Here is an 11,191-nt window from a genome sequence, read left to right as displayed (position 1 = left end):
AGCATGGTCTTTTGAAATTCCTCGACGGAATCTGGGGAGTTGAGGGGGAATACCAGCTGCAGATCGTCTGCGTAGTTGTAAATAATGACTTTTCTATTTTTCAGGGAGTACAGAAGGGGTTTAAGATATAAATTAAAAAGGAGGACTTGGAAGACTTATCTAACAAAGGATTAAGCACAATATTAAAATCACCGACCCAAATAACTGGATCCTGTGAGAGTATGAGATGGTTCTGAATTACTTTCAGATGGGAGGGGTCATCTTGGTTCCGCTCATAGTATCCTACCAATATTAAAGGTATACCCTCCAATACAATTCTCGAAATTAGCCATCTCCCACTGCGGTCTTCCTTACAATCCAAGATTTGAATTTTTACTTGTTTTTTAAAGATTATTAGTATCCCTCTTATATTAGCGGTTTGGTCCGTACATAGGAACGTATCTACCCAACTTTGTTTCCTTAACATCTCAGAGACCTCTGCTTTTAGTAAATGGGTCTCCTGAATGACGATGGCCTGCGCAGGAGAATCTCTCAAATACTGTAGAATGTTATGCCTTCGACTCTTTACACGCAGGCCATTGACGTTCCAGGATAAAAACCTAATGGAGGTCATCTATATAGGATTTTTAATTTTTTTATTTTTTTTCCTCCTCTCTCTTCTTTTTTTCTCCCTCTCTTTCTCCTTCCTTTCTCATTTTTGGCCGTCTCCCTGCACTATTTTCCACTGCCATGGGGATAATATTGCCACAAGCTAGGATAGACCCATTGTCTTTGATAGAAAGATTATAAGACAGACTAAATTTCTAACCTTTGTGAGGTCTGACTCCTGAGGAATTTTATTGCTTTTCCCCCCTACCCCCTGTGCCCCCCTACTGCCCTCTCCTCTCCCCTGGAAAACCCCTCCTTCCAAACTCTTGCCAGATGTGTGGCAAGGTTTACGTCTCCCCTCCCCGTCCTAATCCCTTTCACTAAACTAATGGTGACTTGTAGAAAATGATTTCTGCGGGTCCGAGTTCTTCTCTCATGGAACCCCCTCTTACTTCAAAGACTACTATAAGAAATTAGCAACGAGATACCCCCACCAAATAGGCAACATGAGTTGATAGCATTTAGACTTTAAAGTATAAAGATTCTTTTATGGGTTATAGCCTCTTTTTAATGCTCGAGCTAACTTTCCGATACGTATCTAGTTACCCTAAGTCTTAAAGACGATATTTTTATATGTTACATACATATATATATATATATTTTTTCTTTCTCCTCCTCCCCATATGTATATATTTTTTTATTTTTTTTCTCCCCCTTTATTTCCCTTCCTTTTTTTTTAATTGTTTTTATTATTTGTTTCTTTTGGGTTTTTTAGAGTGGTACTTAAACCTCTTACCCCCCTTATCCAACCCGGTTCTTTACCCCATGACTATAGAAAGGAAAAAAAAAAAATGACAAAAGCGAGAAGCAGAAAGATCCAGCTGGCCCAATCCTTTAACTTCCCCCCTTGAGATTTCCCCCATTTTTCCTAAGAATTCGTCCACTTCGAAGGGGGATCGAAGGTTGTACATCTTATTGTTATACATTACCCGCAAAAAGGCGGGGAATCGCATCTGGACTGTGGCCCCTGCCACCCTGAGCTTTTCCATCCTCTAGCCAAGTTCCCATTGCCGATCTGATGTCACTTTAGAAAGGTCTGACCTGCTTTCACACAAAAAGTCGGGGCCCTTGAGTGTCTTTGATTTTAAAGCAAGGCTCAAAAAATTTTCTTTCAAAGAGTATGTTTGGAAATTTACCAGACTCTTGCATGGTTTAGTTCTCCCAGCATTGAGGCGGAAGGGGTCGCGGTGGATCCGCTGTATGTCACTATCCAATACCCTCAAAAGTGACACCACGAACGCTTTTAAGTTCTCCCCCTCTCTACCCTCAGGGACTTTCAAAATCCGAAGATTATTCCTCCGCGAAAAATTCTCAAGCGACTCAACCCTCTCCATCCTCCATGCAAGTATCCGACATAAAGTCTACTGCCCCCTTGTCCTGTACATGAGCTTGATTTGAATCAATACTGCCGGTAGGAGCAACGGTAGAGGTAAAGGTAGAGGCAGAAGTAGAATTAGGGATAGGAATGGAGGTGGGAAGGACAGGGGGAGAGAGGGGGGTACTGAACTCCCTAAAGTGGGTGCCTGTAGAGCCTGTGGAGGCGAGGGCATTACGGGGGGAAGAGACTTACTTATGTGTCCCCCCTTGTTTGGGCCACCACTTAGTTCAGGCAGATTAATTTCAGCCATGCTTGCCCTTTTTATTGGGTTACCAGATCCTTCAGGATTAATTGCCAGGACCTGGGGGAGCACTTTGAACAAAGAGCGAAAGGAGTGGGTAACCCGCACCACACTGTTCAATCTGCTCTTATCCTTGCCCTTTCTTCTTTTTCCAGGCTCCTTACTCAGATAGTCCCCCTTATCCTTCTCACTGGAATAATCTGAGCTCCAACCTCCTTCAGCCTGATCTTTCACTGAGCTGGATATTTTGGGAGGGTTCTCCACCTCTGATTTTCTCAGGCCTGCCTTTGCGCCAGTTTTTGAGCCTCGTGCACTTCTCCCTTTTCCCTGTCTTTTCCCTTTGTCTATTACAGGAGACTCCCCGAGTATTTTCCGTTGTTTATTATTCCTAGTGCTTGCCCCCACCTCCTCGGGCTTTCCCCCACCCCCACTCTCTTTTCCTGAGTCACGCACCTCTTGAGCAGGAACTATGGGGCCCCCTGCGTTGCCTTGGGCATCCACCGTGGCGGTCTCCCCCCCACTTCCCGCACCCCCGCCAAACCTCTCTGCAGGGACCCACGAGCCACTACCCTTCGACCTCTCCTCAGCTCCACGGCTGCTTGTCTCCACTTCGGAAGGCAGGCGGGGGGGTGGAGTCTCTCCACCAGAGCCAGGCACATCAGCTCGTGCCTCGTGGTCCGCTGAGGGAAAAACCTCCACAAGAATAACCAATGTCCGAGCCCTGGTGCCGGTACCGAACCGCCAGACACCAGATGCTGAACCCCTTCGTAATGGTAGCTTTTTTCTGCCACGTCCCAGCTTGTAAGAAACATACGAGAGGGTGGACCGCTGAGAGCGCCACTTCCGCCGCCGAAAACGGGTTATTTTAAATTTCGTAAGTCTTCGTGGTAGCCTTCGTGGTAGCCTGCGCCGCCATGTTTTTCCAGAAAAGACTCTTATATCATACCCAATGCATTTCAAGACGTGCTGGCTCTTCGTCAGGGGTCCCTTGTACAATTCACTCCATATGCAAAACCCGTCCACAGTAACTGTGTCTTATGTTATGCACACAGTAATTGCATCTCATCCTACGAACACAGTAGCTGAATCTCGTGCTAAGCACAAAGTAACTGCATCCAATACTCGGCACACAATTACTGCCTTCTTAATCTAGGCACACCATAAGTGCATCTTGTGCTTGGCACACAGGAGCTGCATTTAAGGCTAGGCACTCAGTAACTGCTTCCTATGCTTGGCACACAGTAACTGCAACTTATGCTAGGCACATAGTAACTAATCATATGCTAGGCACACAGTGACTGCATCTTATACTGGACACATATTAACTGCATCCTATGTTATGCATACAGTAGCTGCAATGTATGCTAGGCATACAGTAACTACATCCTGTGCTAAGAAAACAGTAACTGCATCTTATACTAGGCACACCATAACTGTATCTTATACAAGCCACACAGTAAATGCATCTTATACTGGGCACGCAGCAACTGTATCTTATGCTTGTCACACAATAACAGTGTCTTATGCTAAGCACACAGTAAGTAGCTGCTTCTCATACTAGGCACACAGTAGCTGCTTTCTATTCTTGTCACACAGTATCTGCATCTTATACAAGGCACACAGTAACTGCATCTTAATCTAGGCACACAGTGACTGCAGTGGTGGGCCCTGCTCTCCAGGTGCATAGGGTCTGAGGACTTTCTCAATTTACAATCAGTCTAACATAGATGTTTATACTGTTCAGTGGATGCAGTAAAATGCTTCTGTGAGACCTTTTTTGGAAAGGAATGCAGACCTTTGTCTTTGGAGCCATAAATTAATCTTTTGGATGATGAATCCAGTTGGACCTCCACCTTGAGTGGACACAATGTGGCCATTAATTAACGTGCCCTGCTGTCCGGCATGGGGAGTGTGTGATCACTGCATATACTGTGTGTGCTGTGTCCCGATTGGCAAAGTGTTCCTAACGCCATGTGACATCTGACTGTACAGTATTTTTGGAATGTGTGCCTTCCTCCAGTCTTGTGTGCTTTATTGGGGCCAATCTCCCTCGACCATTGTGATGTCGCTGTGACTATCTGTGGTATTGTTCTGGGGTTCCTGTTTGCGCATTTGTCTGTCGGCTATGTGTCACCCCTCCTGTGATCTTTCAATCAGTGACCTGGGTCTCAGAGCCTGCCTGACTACGTATTTCTGAGTCGGGTTGACATGGAGTTCACAGTGGGTATATTTTTTTAATAAAGATGTGATTTAGCTTTTGTACATGAATTTATTGGTATTCACATAGACATTGGTTTTCAATATTAACACATGGATGGTAACAGTTGATGTCCACCTCTGGAGACTAACAATCCGATGGCATGAAAAGGGACATGGCCATCCTCAGCAGATTACATTTAAATCAAGACAACTACCATCCTGTATCCCATTTTAGGGGAAAGATTGAGCAAAGATATGGGCCTAGTCCTGGTACTTAACCATACAATATAATGAAATACCGGAAATGGAAAACGTGCTTTACATTTCAGTTGTATGCGCATCTTCTCAGTAACCACTACTTTTTGATAGTTTGATTTGTCTTTATAACAGTGTCAAATGATTGCGTATCCTGTTTGTGATGAGAAGCAAAAGGCCAGGCACCTGCAGAATCTTCTGCCCCGACTCTATAGATAATAGTGAGAGTAGTGTGAAGCGTGCCCGACATGCTTTCTGGTGTAGGTGCTGGTCTACGGCATAGGTCTACTTTGTAGTACTACTGAGCTGTAACTGAGTATGGATGCACTGTCACCATTAATGAAATATTAACATATCAGCAGAACACTAAAAACGCTGCATATCTGGCTCTTCACCAAGTGGAATGGGTTGCCTCGGTGCATTAAAGAAGTGGGCTGCACAGGCCACTATTGGATATTTTATGATTTAAAGTATTTTTTAATTTTAGGATTTCAGAGTCGTCTACACTAACTAATCTCATAAACATGCATCTGTGGGTTGTTACCGATGGTAAGGAGGGAATAATGCTCATAGCAAATGAGACAACCTTATGCCTAGCAGCAGATATAGGGGGAGTAGTTGCCACTATGGATCACTTATGGTGCGTTCAGACATCAATCCAGTACTTGAGGCAAAATCAATATATGGAACTTCCAACTGGCCCCACAGGGGAACCTGCATCAGAATGACAGAAAATGGATCCAGATGCTCACAAGTCATGAGTTGTTGACAAAACCACGAAGCAATTTCTCATAAATGAATTCCCATGATTGCCAGTACTTTAGTGCCTACCTAAATTTATTCCAAGATCCATAATTATGAACCTTTAGTTCACCAAATAATCCTGTATTTGGTGTGTGTACTCTCGCAAGAAGCTTTTACCCATATATTGATGCTATTGAAGGATACTACAGACCTTCTTCAAGACTTAGCAACTATTACTATTGACACCAAAGACATACTCTTGACATTGCCAAATATTTGGCTCTATTTCACATTCGGAAGGACTTGAAATGATCAATAATGTGATCCTACAGCATATGATGGATGTAACACCAAACTTCTTTCTTTGTTTCAGTTTGTTTGTCTGTTTGTTTGTTTCCTTCTTTCTTTCTTTCCTTTCTAAATTTCATTGTATAGAACACTTACTTCAGCTTCAATGGAATTTACTATTTACAAACAACTGAACCGTAACACTGCGTCTGAATATTAAAATAATGACATGCTCTTCTTTGAGCAGTAGCCGATGTTCCAACATCCCCAGTGAAGTAGATGCATAAAACCATGGTTCCAGGTCATTGATAACTTTCTTGCAATCTGGAACAGCCCAAATCAAGTTTGCCCAGTGTCTCAGAAATGCATAGTATTTGATCGAAATACAGTTACTATTGGAATACTATCAGTGCATTTTGTAGACTCAGAAATGGCATTAAAGCTAAGGCAACTAATAGCAGACCTTTATGTCAAACTGCTAGGAATTATTTATTCAACGCACAAAGCTTTTACCCCAAATACTATATAAGAACTTGCTGTTTACCAACAGGCAGGGAAACTCAGAGTAATCCCTTATGGAACATTGTATTAAGAGGAAGTGCATGTAATGATGAGAAGTTATGAGTATGTGGATATTCAAATGAGACATTACAAAGAGCACAAACATAGACCATGGACATAGCTCAACAGCATGCACTGGAAAGACCTAAGAGACCACTGGATTAATGCTTAAAATTCATCGTGCCCCACACTTGTGGTTCTTAACCTTTTGAGTTCTGTGAACCCCAATTCAACATTACTGGAAACCGAGGACCCCCACTCAAGCATTATTGGAATCCAGGAACCCCCACTGAGTCATTACTAGAAGCCAGGGACCTCAGCCTATGCATTCTTGATGATTTTTACTGCAAAACAATCCACAAAAAGCACAGAAACAAGCATTTACTGAACAAATACACAAATGAATTATTTGATTTTAATTCATGAATAAATATTTTTAAAAATCATTTTTTTTTAATTCTAATGTGAAAGAAGGAGCATTTGTAAATTCAGTTGAGGCCACACATCATCCATACTATATTCTGTTTGATGCACTTGCACAGCTCCTACAAACCAATCTGAGAATGCGTACGCAGAGCCCTACTGGCACTTTTATGCTGCCGGTATATATGGCCGGTATATGCCACAGCATATTTATATGGCCACGTAAAGCCACTTTACTTGGTTTTTCATGGCCTATAAATATGTGCCCCTTTCATGCTGGAAACTGCCTTAAAGGGGCGTTCCATGGGTGTTGCTGTGTGTGTTCCCAGGAAACACCCATGGAACGAGACACAATCCTAGATTTACGAGATTTGGTAAACCTGGGAATGCGTCAGAACCTAACGCTAGCCCAGGGGTGGAGTTAGGGAGGTGCAACAAGGAGCATTGTTTTAATTTCTCCATGGCTTTCTTTTTACATTCTGCAGCACACATAGAAAAAGGAAATCGCCTGAATTGATTGATTTTGTGCAGGAAGGTGTCTCACCAGAACCTAACCCATAATAGTATGTACTGAGCAAAAGAATTTTCAAAACAAACTCATCTGGACATTGGAATCTTTCCAACTCTATTTCAAACCAAGAAAGAGGAGCCCAGCCATGTTTATATGCATCCACTTTTGCCGCATCAATAAAGGGGCCTCATACAGCACCCACATACAGGAGAGCTCGTTTCCATTCATGCAACTCTGACAATATCATTTATGTATTAAAAGTCCCGTGTGGCTTCGGACATGTTGAATAAACCTCAAGAAAATGTAAACAATGTGTAACTGAACACACATCCCTGATACATGGAGGCAGTCTTAAATCCAGTTTGACACCCCTTACAACTGAAAGCATCATCACATTTCCAAACTTCAGATTCAGCCACCATTCAAGGTGGTGACCTGACAGCATCCTGAATTGTACTGTATGGAGAGACTCAATACTTTAAATTCAACAAGTTTAGATGACAAAAACAATGTCTGTGTTGGTTAAGATGCTTCCCGTATACACACTTTTACTTTACTAATACTTCCATTGAAAAGAACCAAGATACATTTGTACCATCAGAGTAAATGTGTTAATTCAATACTATGAGTGATGCTTTGCCTTCAGTTTACACTGCAAGTTTGTATTGCAGCACAGCCCAAGTTTAGAAATACAGGTACCAGCATCCTCCCTCAGAATCATCCGGGGACACTGACAGCACCACCCGCTCTTCACATAGTAAACAAAAGGTGAGCCTCCCTTCTCATACTCTAACAGAGGTCCATGATACACAACAGTAAAGATACAGACGTTTCACATGTACACTGGTTAAACTGACTGGACTGATTTACAGAAAAGAATTTACTGAATCAGGCATGACTTAGGGAAATATATTTCATCATGCAATGGTATTTTTGTAATGCTTCAGACCTACAATCAGCAGAGAATTAGCCGGTACATCACTTCCGATCTATGTAAAGAAAAAAACAATGATTTCCCCCGTTACAGCCAATAATGGTGATAGGTGCTTCTTAACAGCAAATGTTCTGAACATCTCTAATGAACAGTAGGAATGTAGAGACCATGCATTTGAATAGTTGAGCATTCCTTATAGAAATCATACTTTATAACATCATTCTTATTTAAAATGTATTCTTACTCTAAAATGTTAGACGTTTAATAGTTTTTGTGTTTGTTCTCGTAGATTTAAGTTAGAAATGAATGTGTCTCTGATGAAGAGATATCTCTTGAAATGTGCACAGGCTAAATTAGAACTTTTTGTAAATAAGTGGTGACAAGATTCAGACAAGGTCAGAAGAAATATGTTTAGTAAAAGAATAACTATGTGAAACTCAGTAAAAAGTATGTAATTGTCTTTAATGAACAGTTAACCAGAAAAGTCATTACATTTCTTTTTATGTTGCATATTTTTATTGAGAAGTACGTCAGTTTATAAACAATACATTAAGTCGTTACATTTCAAACACAGTAGACAACCCTGAATGTTTGATTATTGTTTTAATCCTGGAGGAGGAAATATCCTGGGGCAGCTCTCTTTTACACTTCCAAGGGTTCAGCTAAGATTATGAACACGTGACTCGCAGCATAATAACCAACATGCATGCACTACATACCAACATGGTTAACCTGCTGGTTAAACAAAGGCATAGCACTGATGAAGATAGGGAAATATCAGGAAAAGGACACTACATATATGAATTCAATATGAATGATATGTTCTATACTTCAAAAGAATCTGGAGGCAAAGAAGAGGAGGGAACATTATTCAATACAAACACAAATAAGGCCAATGCTGGATAGACCAGAAAATATATAGAAAGTCTTAGTGCAGTGAAATGGCAGCTCATATGTAGGTAACTACACTGAACAGCTGAAGATATGTTATTGCAAGCCAAGGCCTCTCACTGCGATCAACTGAGTACACTTAGCAGTCATTTCATTGGGACGTGGAAGGTGAACAAATACAAGTAATCATAAACTATAACACTGCAGTTATGTGAGTTATGTTAGTTCTCAAACCACACCCCTGGGGTTGAAGTAATTGGGTTGAAGTAACCTGACTGCTGGATGGCCCCTGCTTATAGTTCACTTGTTATATCTCAGGGCCTCGTATATGAGGTTGTCCCATAGGGCAGCACCACAGGCCTTCCTTTGGTGTTGCCTTATGGCAAAAGAAAAAGGCAGGCATATGCTGTATCTATGAGATACGGCGCATTCCTGCCCTTTTACCCTGAGCTGACGCACAATGGGCTGCCGTACACCAACGCAGGCACCTTTGCACCATGGTGCAAGGGTGCTTGTGTTGAGGAATGATTATTTTGGTGCTGCTGCACAAAAACAATCACAAGAGACTTTTTTCTCTTTCTATGTGTGCTGCAAAATGCAGCACACATAGAAAAAGGAAAAATTAGGAGAAATAAAGATATGTCTCCTCGTTATGCCTCTCTTATGTCTCCCCGGCAAGGAGTACGCTTTTAGCGCTGCCATAGAGTTATAATTTCTTGAAAATCTGGGGAAGTGTAAAGAAGCCCTGGATGCTGCTGGGAACACCCCCAGCAACACCCATTGCGTTAAAGGGAACAATATTTAAGAGGCAGCATTAATCCAATAAATTAGACTCTCAATCTTTAAATGCACATGTTTACTGCTGACAGATATTACCATGTCAGGTGGGTTCTGCTGCTTTGAGACTTAAAGTTCCCAAAGGAGCGAAGCAGTAACAGAAGAAGGATGCAAAAGGTATGAAAGGTACTTGGATGCACTCCCTGCTAGACACCAATGAGAGCTGAAGAACAGGCCCTCTCATGCTAACTCTATTCAGGGTGGGTCGAGAATATCAAAGACGGAATATTGAAGCGTCACAATATCGTGACCCGGACATCAAGGGACAACATACTGGAGGGTAAATTTCTATAAATGTTCTATGCCTAAGTGCACTTATAGGTGCTTCTGTGGTCAAGTTACTTAGATGTGGTTTTAAGAGCAGTTAATCCAATCCTACTTCGGTACAAGTATCTCTTCGTTACTTTGTCCTCGATGTTGTGGTCACGATATTGTGACCCATCGATATTCCGCTTTCAATATTCCCTACCAAAATCATCTTATTCTGAATTCAACTTTGGACAAATCCTGCTGTAAGTGTGGATTCTCGGGGGCTATGAGAGTGACTGTCTCCCCTGGATTAAACATGCATGAAGTGTTCGGTTCTGACTTGAGCTGAACTATCTCTGGTTAGTCCCCGCCACTATGAATAGCTCTGCCATAGTCACTGCACCGGTATAAAAGAAATATATGGCACACACCTTACAAAAAATACATGCTCCATAAGCAGATAACATCTCTAGGCCAATATTTAGATCTGATCTTGAGCTTTATGTATCAAATGAGCACTTTGCCCTTAGCTCCCTTTAATGCAGACTGGTTGATCATAACCTGTCCTTGGTGTGCCTGTGAAGACAATGTTACAGAAGATGAGAAACAAGCTCTACTGTTTTGTTGCATCAAAAAAATGCAGAGAAGTTTGTATTTAAAATCTTACTTGAAAATCTTGCAAAGGGGGCATTACCCCATGAACAAAATACATAGTTAAGTAAGGTCCAATTCTGAACGGCTCAATGTGCACATGGGTTTCAGTCCTCTCTTGAGCAGTCACAAAGGAAGCAGGGCAAGGCCTTTATATCATCTATGTATAGAAGGATATTACACTCCATGAGGTATAAGTCCTGCACATTTGCACTTTAAGGACTGCAGGCTGTTCTGCTATTGGAAAAATATTAGCATTTTATGAATATTTAAAATATATCCTCTTTTATTTACATGGAGAGCATATACTTGTATATTCATTTGATAATCATGTTTGGTAATGGAATTCTGTATTTTTATTACTCTGTATTTGTGATAAAT

The sequence above is a fragment of the Triturus cristatus genome, chromosome 8, assembly GCF_964204655.1.
Source record: "Triturus cristatus chromosome 8, aTriCri1.1, whole genome shotgun sequence".
NCBI lineage: Eukaryota > Metazoa > Chordata > Amphibia > Caudata > Salamandridae > Triturus > Triturus cristatus.
This window is presented reverse-complemented; position numbering follows the sequence as displayed.